A 10,559-nucleotide genomic window follows, 5' to 3' on the forward strand; every position below is an offset into this window, starting at 1 on the left:
GGTATGGGCATAAATATGCTGATTCGATAAATAATAAGATAAGAAAAAATTGTTTAAGATGATATTAGTATTTATTAAGGAGATCTCTAAATATAATGGTCATAAGAGATAAAATAATATTAGTGATATGTTTTTTAAAAAATAATAAAAATTATAAATAAAGTTTATAAGTATTTTATGTTTAATTAGATATATATTTTTTTATAGATTGATACAAGATTTACATAATCGATCTTAAATAATTGACATTTATGATTTTATTATTATTGTTGATGATAATAAATTTGGATAAAAAAAATCAAACGTTGGCTTATAATTCATTCAAGATTGTATAACTCAAAGGTCTAGCATATATTCAATTTTCTAAAATTTCTATTAATTTGATTTGAGTTCTTTAAGATTAGCATCAATTGGAGATGAAGAAATGGATTCGTGTTTATCTAATAATAAGTAACAAAAAAAGGACATAATAAACATTTTCGCCAAATTTATTTAAAATGTAGTGACGTCGGTCTTTTACCATGTGACATTTTCCATTGTCCAATGATTCAAATCCAACCATGTTAAGCGGGATCTTCATATCTTACGATTCGTGCTCTCACCTCTCGAATGATCGTTTGATTCATATGACCATTGGATGGAAGGATCGGACGAAGCAAAGGAACCCTCGACGACATTCGACTACAGGAGATCTCTATGTAAGGAGCTCGAGGGCAATCCTCGGGTTATGTTTTATTCTTCGCTTTCTCTCAGCCATCCCTCTCTGTAAGGTAAAATCGAATCCCCTGCTTTGATTCGCTTAATCTATGTGTTTGATTTTGGTGATTGTCGTTATTTTTCGATAAATCCTTTGTCGATCTTTTAATGGTTTTTTTGAATCGCATGATATGTGCGTTTGGTTTGGTGATTCTCGTTCTTTTTCGGCATATAATTTTGACGATTCATTATATTCTTGGAGGGAATCTAATAGTTTCTTCGATTTGTTTCTACCATGAGTCTGATATGGTATTTTTCTTGGGCAAATTGAAGAATGTATGCGGCTACGGGTTTTATGGGGTTCCTATGGTTGCCTATGATCTAAACTCTAGATTTGAGCTCGTTGCTTTGGCGTTCTTCTTCGAATCCCTTGCTATTTAATCTCGTTGGGGTTTTTTTTTTGGTTTGCTTGATTCTCTTGATTTCTATGTTTGATTTTGACGATTCTTCTTTTTTTTTTTTTGACAAATAATTTGTCGTTCAGTTCGTTTGCGTTTTAATCTTGTCGGGGCGATCTTTAAACAGTTTTCTTTTATTCTCTTGATATGTGCGTTTGACTTTGGCTATCCTTCTTTTAGTAAATAATATTGGTGATTTTGTCTCTTCTTGGAGGGTACATCCGAACTCTTTCTAGCGTGAGTCTGATTTGAAGTTTTGTTGAGTCAAATTGGAGTATGTATGCACGTGGGGATTTCGTGGTGTTCTTATGATTGTATCTATCATAACCTTAGATTTGAGATCGTTGCTTGGATGTTGTTCAACTATGTGTTTGATCAGTAATCTGGTTGATTCTGCTGTGTTTGATCAATGATCTTATTGTATCTAATGTAATCATCCATAATTTCTCCCTTAACATAAATTAATTACTATAAATGATATATTATTTTATTATTAATTTTTATGTTTGTGTACTATAGTTAAGGAAATGATTAAATTTGGTTTCCTTAATCATGTGGATAATTTAAGAATTCTATTAATAAATCAAATTATTAATTGATTTATTTCCTAATGAATGATTTGATTTTTAGGAAGTAAATAGTTTAAATTCTATTTTTGTGTGTGAACTATAAGAAATGAATATTATATTTCTTTCTTTGTATGTAAAAATAAAATAAAAATAAATTAAAAATTAAATTAAATTAAATTAAATTATTATTTATCTTTCGGGAGATCTTATCTTCTCTAATATAAAGGGGACTATTTATTTCTCATCGAGCTTAACAATGAGAGAATTGAGGAGAAGACTTCCAAGATGATAAGGAAATCTTGATGTTAAGATTGTTATAATTTTATGATGCATAATAATATTTTAATTTTAAAATTTGATGATTAGTAAATAATTATAATTGATTTGTGATGTTAAAATGATTATTTGATTTATATTGATCTCTTAAGCTTAAGTAAAATTTAATATTAATTTAATTATTAAAATTATTATTTTTGGATTAGCATAATAGTTCTAATTTATTTAATTAAACATATCTATGTTTCAAGAATTATGTGTGAATTTTTATAATGTAATTAGTTTTAAATTTAAGATCGTGAATTAAAATTTTTAATTAATGGATTTAAATTATTATTTAATAATTTTAGATATTGAAATCTAATTTGATAAGAGAAGTCTAATTAGGATCTGACTTAAGTCAAGTTGATCTATCAAACCGGATCGACTCAGCTCATGTGTTCATGTTTGACTTAGCCCATGTGGCCAAGTACAACTTAGCCCATATGACTCGGCATGACCCAACCTATGTGGCTAAGTAGGAGTCAGCTCATGTGATAAGGTATGACCCAACCCATGTAGCCAAGATGACTCAACTCATGTGGCTAAGCATTGTTAGGATCAAGAGCGGCACTAAAAGGGCGGGTGAATTAGTACAGCGGTAAAAATTACGTCGGTTAGAAAAACCTTCGTACGATAAAATCTGATTTCTACGAAAATCGTTTCAGAAATATCTTTAAATTGAAGGCATACGGAAGTGTAGTTGATGTAAAGCAAGGAAGGCAGTTTGTAGTTAAGATAAATGGCAAAACAGAAATGCAAACTGATTTATAGTGGTTCGGTCGTCGTGACCTACATCCACTCCTCTTATTCCTCTTCCGTCGAGGCCACCGGCATCCACTATCAATCTTCCTTTAATAAGCGAAGATCAACCTCCTTCTTACACCCCTCTTCTCCTTTTACTGGGTTTAGGAGACAACCCTTATAAGCACACACACTCCTCTCTAAACAAAATTCTAAAGTTAGATCTAGAGGAGGGATTTCTCAAGTGATTTCTACAGAGTTTTCTCACTTTAAAACTCTCTATGGTTGTGTATGTTAACCAGGGATGAGATGGGTATTTATAGGCTTCAAGTTGATTCAAACTTGGAGCTTAAAAAGGTCTCATCCCAAGTTTTCTAGGTACTGGCGGTACCACCGCTGTTCTTGGGTGGTACTACCGTCACATGATCTGTGGCTAGGCGGTACCATCGCCGAACATGGGCGGTATCATCGTCGAACAGGGGCGGTACCACCGTTGGCAGCATTGCTGCCGATGGTACCATCGCCCAGATTTCCTGGGGTGCTGTTGCCCAAGTAGTGCCACCGCCGGCCAGGTTTTCAGCACCTTGGTTGGGCCTTGAATTCGGCCCAAACTAACCCAACTTTGAGCCCAGTTGGCCCCTAACAGAGTTGACGAGATTACCTCTCAATTCCAACTCTAATTATGTGCTAACTACGATTCCTAAGACATAATCTAAGCAAGATAAGTCCGGTTTCTTCCAGCGAGCTTCCGACGATCTTCCGGTGAACTTCCGACGATCTCTTGGCAATGTTCCGACGGACTCCCGGCAAGCTCCTGTACTTCACGACGATCTTCTTGGAGAGTTTCGACGAGCTTCTCTAGCAAGCTTTGAGACTTCTCGGCTGGTTCCGACAGAACTTCCAACGAACGTCCAGACTTTCAACGAACTCTCGAACTCCCAATGAAATTGCGTCCTTGACTCCGGGACTTCATTTTGCTTCATGCCTTGTTATCGTAGTTAATCTTGCACATATAAAACACACTTCGATCTAGACAATTAATACTAAGCATTAATCATGTTGTACGTCATGTCATTGGTCCCTCGACGCTTCGATCGATTCTTCGGCGCATCGTCCTCTCTTGCGGTCTATTGCCCAATCAGCCAGTTGACTCCGCAACTCCGATATCCTTGGCGCAATATTCGTTCATCTTGGCCCAATGCCCGAATCCATGGCCCGAAGCCTTCTATCGATACGTCGACCGATCCTCCGGCCCGACGTTCAATCTTCTGACATGTTTCTCCGGCCCAACATGATTATTCCTGCTTTAATTGTCTCTCCCCGATCGAAGCATCCTACGTCACTCAAAACGTAGATTAAATCATAAACACTTATCAATTGGTTTCATCATCAAAATTCGAGATTCAACAAGTATGACCTAACTTATGTGACTAGGTATGATCTAGTCTGTGTGACCATATATAAATCAGCCCATATGGACAAGCATGTGCCAGCTCATGTGGTTATGTATAACCTAATCCATGTGGTCAGATATGACTCCAACTCATGTGTCTAGGTACGACCAACTCGCAAGCCAAGCATAACCTAATTCAGTGGTAAGGCTCAGCCCAATTTATAAGTGAGGCTTAGCCTAGTCCATGAAGTTAAGCCTGCCCAACTATACGATTAGCATTAGACACATCGTCGCTCCTCTATCTAGCCCGTTGTACCTTAACTCAACCTATTACTTGGAACAAGCATGTGTAACACATGTGACTCATCCTTTATTGGTTTGAGCTCGTTAATTTACTAAATCAAAGAGGTTTGATCGATTAAAATCGGATTAGGGTGATTCTAGGCTAACTTAATTGTTATTTGATTTGATATATTGTGTTCAGTGACGTTGATGAATTAAGAGAAACGAAACCACATGCTCCACCGCTTATGTGGGCCCCATCAATTCTTTGAGTTTCATTCTTACCATACTGCGGTGAATACTTTCCTGGGCCTTGTACACATCGCCTGTCACACTATGGGAGCTGGCCATGCTCGAAGTCGTTGCCTTAACCGCAAGGAGGGGGATGTCGAAGGTGGGGCTAGTGACTGGAGTGAAGTCATAACAAGGTAGCTGTACTAAAAGGTGCGATTGGATCACCTCCTTTTCAGACTAATTTAAACCTACTTGATCTAATCGAGATCAATCAAATCTAAATTAGACCTGTCTATGGTGATTCTAGACTCGTTTTATAAGAATTTGAGATTGGTTCTATTCGGTCACAATCGAATTGAGCTTGGTTTAAGTCAATTGAGTTATTCTAATTAGGATTTTGGTTGATTGAGGACTATTGAGAGATTGATGTTTCATCTATGATTTGATGAACTTAAAAGTTTTATTTAAAGATATCATTTGAAAATGATTATTGATTTTTTACTTTTCTTAAGTTTATAATATTGATAAGATTATTTTCATGTAGTAAATATAACTAGATTAGTAGTTTACATTAGAAGTGCAACATGTGAAAGGAGCTGTGGGCCCATTACAATGTAGTGCCACCAATGAACATAGTCTAGCAAATTTACATCAAGTATGATATCTCATAATATTTAATCATATTGATTTCTTGATGTATCAGTGAATGAATAGATGAGTGTAAATGAATGATCATGAATGTTTATGTATCCATGCCGAGGGTAGGTATGACGATTTCCTTCGGAGATTAGTGGACCGTCAAATGTGATGGTTAGACGATTCCTCCATCTGCTAATGGGAGGAATATGACTCCACATGGGCGGGTGAGGGATACCACTCCATCTGCTGTTGGGAGTGCGATATAGATTATCTCCATCCGCTGTTGGGAGGAATCCATCTCGTGGAATATGCCTCTTCATCCGCTATTGGGAGAGTGCACGATGGTGTTGTGTACGCCTTTGTTATCTAGTTATTATGCATGTGTTTCATATGGCTGATGCATGATTTTATTTATTATGTAAGAAATTATTATCGTTTTTCTAATGCATAAGTTTTATGATGAATCAATATATTATCATTTCTTATTGAATTATTAATATTTATTTATATTACATGAATATTAAAGATTATTTTTATGATTTTTCTTGAGGTTCCTAGCAGCATGTGTGGTTGTTGATATGTTTTTATCTTATATTTATTTTTAGTGTAATCTATTACTTTGTAATAAATATGAAGCTTAGGTGAAACAGGCTTGTAACCCTACCAAGAAAATGTCATCCTTTTTCTAGTTAATAGAATATTTAGTATTGTAAAGACAAGGATTTAAGTTGAAGAATAAAAGAAAAAAAATGAGAGAGTTTATAATGCAAATTATGGATAATAAAATACTAATTTTATTATTTTTTTATAAATTTAGGATGTGACAAATTTAATGGTATCGTAGCAATGATTTTGAGGACCTATTAGAATATGGGATCATAGGGTTAGAATATTAGATTACCCAATTCGTTTTTGAAATTTAAAATTTGAGAATTAGATTATAATACAACTAAAATATGAATTTAAGATATTAAGATCTTAGTGAGTCAAATATAAGTTTCTTTATAAAAAATAATTGATTAAAGATGTTAGTCAAAGAGAATCTCGTTAAATGATTTGAAATGAGATTATAGAGTAAAAGGTCAAAATTTTAATTTTTTCTCTAAATTAAAATAAGTATTGTATTAGTTTATCTTATAAACTCTCATAAGATTTTACATTTTAAATATGATTTTATAGGTTTTATATTTTGAATATGATTTTGTCATTGCCCTCTTCTCCCCTTTTTTTACAAAGTAAATAAGGGTTATTAATTTAATTATAAAATGTATTATTTTCCTTTTGAGATATATATGATAAATAAATAATATTAATTGACTTAGTTATTAGTGAAGATGCACATATTAGATTTATATCCAATACTAAAAAATAATAATAATAATTTGGTAATCTAATTAGAAATATTATATGATGCTTATGTTCATTGTAAAATATTTAGATTTTTATTTTATTTTATAAAAAAGTAAATAAATTAAGTTTTTTGCATAAGTCTTATAGCATTTATTATTTCGATCATATCATTTTTCTGTTGGGGATCTAAAATTTATTCATATAATTTTGTTATAAATTTAAAGTAGATTATAATGAAGTTTGGCATAATTTCTATTATAGTTTAACATATATTTTTTTTACCCTTTGTTCTAGAATATTATTTTATCTATAATTATGAATAGGATAAATTTAATAAAACATATTTATTACTGTGTGGATTCTTTATGATCGATGATTAATTATCTTTTACAGTTTTATCTTATGTTACGAATATTTATAGTTAACATATCTAGTTTTACTAATTGAAGATTATATTAAGTATCAATTATTTTCTCGGATGTAAAAGTTTTGATAATTTTAAGTTCAAAATTTTATATGATCTTTTAAAAATATAAATTAAAAAGTATTTACCTTTATAATTTTTGTTACCATATATTATTCTTAAAATTGAGATTAGATTTGACATGTGCTAGGATGATATTATTAATAAAATATGTCTTTAAAATTGAATAAATTTGATGATGTATTGATATTTAAACTTAATTGTATGAGTAATTAATTTAAATAGAGTTTTGATTTAATGTCAAATTAATTATCAGATATTATTTGTTCAATGCAATGATGAGTCTAATGAGAATTAAATATAATGTTATTTCTTTGACATATATAATATATAAAAATTTAAAATTATAAAATAATATACGTTGAATAGTTGGATAAATTTTCATCATTTCAATTGCTTTTGTTTGTTGAATTGTACCTCAACTTATATTTTATGTCAACAATCAATTAATTTTTAAAACTTAAAAAATTATTGATTTATTAGTTATAAAATTTGATATACTTGTTATGGGTAATCTAAAATCAAATTTATTCAATAAGTTACATTAATCTATCATATATTTTATGTTAAAAAAATATATATTTTTGACTTAAAAGTTTTCGAGCGGCACATTTAATCAAAATATTTTTCAAGCTAATTTATTTTTATCCTTTGACTTAGTATTTCAAAAGCTAACTATATTGATTAATGTTATTTTTAATCAAATTTGGGGATCAAATTTCTGTTAAGCGGGGGAGAAATGTAATAACCAATAATTTCTCCCTTAATATAAATTAATTACTATAAGTGATGTATTACTTTATTATTAACTTCTATATTTGTGTACTATAGTTAAGGAAATTATTAAATTTAATTTTTTTAATCATATGAATAAGTTAAAAATTCTACTAATTAATTAAATTATTAATTTATTTTATTTCTTAATAAATGATTTGATTTTTAGGAAATAAATAGTTTACATTTCATTTTTGTGTGTGAACTATAAGAAATGAATATTATATTTTTTCTTTATGTATGAAAGGAAAATAAAAATAAATTAAAAATAAAACTAAATTATCATTTACCTTTCGGGGAAATCTCATCTTTTTATATATAAAGGGGATTATTTCTCCCTTATTCCTCATCGAGCCTAATAATGGGAGAATTAAGGAGAGGACTTCATGAGATAATATCGATGAAAGGATAGCCGAAGAGAGGTATGATCCTTTTTTTTTAATTAACTTTGATTTATTTTTTGAAATCTTAATGTTGAGATTGTTATAATTTTATGATGAATAATAATGTTTTAATTTCGAAATTTCATGATTAGTAAATAATGATAATTGATTTGTGATGTTAGAATGATTATTTGATTTATATTGATCTCTTAAGCTTGAATTTTAATATTAATTTAATTATTAAAATTCTTATTTTTGGATTAGTATAATAGTTCTAATTTATTTAATTAGATATATCTATGTTTCAAGAATTATGTGTGAATTTCTATAATGTAATTAGTTTTAAATTTAAGATCATGAATTTAATTTTTTAATTAATAAATTTAAATTATTTTTTAATAATTTTAGATATTGAAATCTAATTTAATAAGAGGAGTCTAATTAGGGTCTGTCTTGAGTCAAGTTGATCTATAAAACCAGATCGACTCAGCCCATGTGTTCATGTACGACCTAACCCATGTAACTTGACATGACTCAACCTATGTGGTCATGTAGGAGTCAGCTCATATGGCAAGGTACGACCCAACCCATGTTGTTAGGTACGATCTAGTCCATATGGTCATGTATGACCTAGCTTATATGGCCAAGCATGTGTCAGCTCATGCGGTTAGGTACAACCCAGTCTATGTGATCATGTACGATCCCAACTCACGTGTCTAGGTACAATCAACTCACGAGCCAAACATGGCCTAGTTCAATAGTAAAGCTCAGCCCAACTTATAAGTGAGGCTTAGCCTAGTCTATGAAGTTAAGTCTGCCCAACTATACGATTGACATTAGACACATCGTCGCTTATCTATCTAGCCCGTTGTATCTCAACTCAACATATTACTTGGAATAGGCATGTGCAGCGCATGTGACCAATCCAAGACTTAAGTGGGTTGGTTCGGTTTGGGCTAACATTATATGACATAGTCCAATTTCTCATCTTTTATTGGTTTAAGCTCGTTAATTGACTAAATCAAATATGTTTGATCAGTTAAATCCGGTTTAGGGTGATTCTAGATTAACTTGACTAATTCAACCTACTTGACCTAATCGAAATCAATCAAATCTAAATTAGACTAGTGTAGGGTGATTCCAGACCAGTTTTATAAGGATTTGAGGTTGGTTTTGTTAGGTCATAATCCAATTAAGCTTGGTTTGAGTCAATTTAGCTATTCCAATTAGGATTTTGATTGATTGAGGACTATTGAGAGATTGATGTTTCATGCATTTATAATTTGATGAACTTAAAGGTTTTATATGAAGACATCATTTAAAAATGATTATTAATTTTTTACATTTCTTAAGTTTATGGTAATTATATGATTGTTATCATGTAGTAGATGTAACTAGGCTAATAATTCACATTGGAAGTGCAATCTGTGAAAGGAGCTGTGGGCCTATTATAGTGAGGTGCCACCAATGAACATAGTATAGCATATTTACATCAAGTATGGTCTCTTATAATATTTAATCATATTTATTTCTTGATGCATCCGTGAGTGAATAGATAAGTGTAAATGAATGATCATGAATGTTTATATATCCATGTCGAGGGCAAGTATGACGATTCCCTTCGGGGATTAGTGGACCGACCGTCAAACGTAATGGTTAAACGGTTCCTCTATCTGCTGTTGGGAGGAATATGTCTCCACTTGGGCGTGTGAGGGATACCACTCCATCCACTGTTGGGAGTGCAATATGAATTATCTTCATCCGTTGTTTGGAGGAATCCATCCCATGGAATATCTCTCTATCCGTTATTGGGAGAGTGCACCATCGGGTGTGATGTACGCCTTTGTTATCTAGTTATTATGCATGTGTTGCATATGGTTGATGCATGATTTTGTTTATTATGTAAGAAATTATTATCTTTTTGTAATGCATAAGTTTTATGATAAATTAATATATTATCATTTTTATTAAACTATTAATATTTATTTATATTACATGAATATTAAAGACCAACGATGGCTTATGGATTTTGAGTGTTGGGTAATTAAGAAACTATATATATATATATATATATATATATATATATATATATATATATATATATATATATATATATATATATATATATAGTTTCGAGATGAGAATATTAAGAGGATATGTGAAGTTACTAAGAAAGAAAAAAAATATTATTATTTATGAATAATTAGATATCGCTTTGATAAAAAATAAGATAAGAAA

This window comes from Musa acuminata, chromosome BXJ2-6 (assembly GCF_036884655.1).
Source record: "Musa acuminata AAA Group cultivar baxijiao chromosome BXJ2-6, Cavendish_Baxijiao_AAA, whole genome shotgun sequence".
In the NCBI taxonomy this organism is placed as follows: domain Eukaryota; kingdom Viridiplantae; phylum Streptophyta; class Magnoliopsida; order Zingiberales; family Musaceae; genus Musa; species Musa acuminata.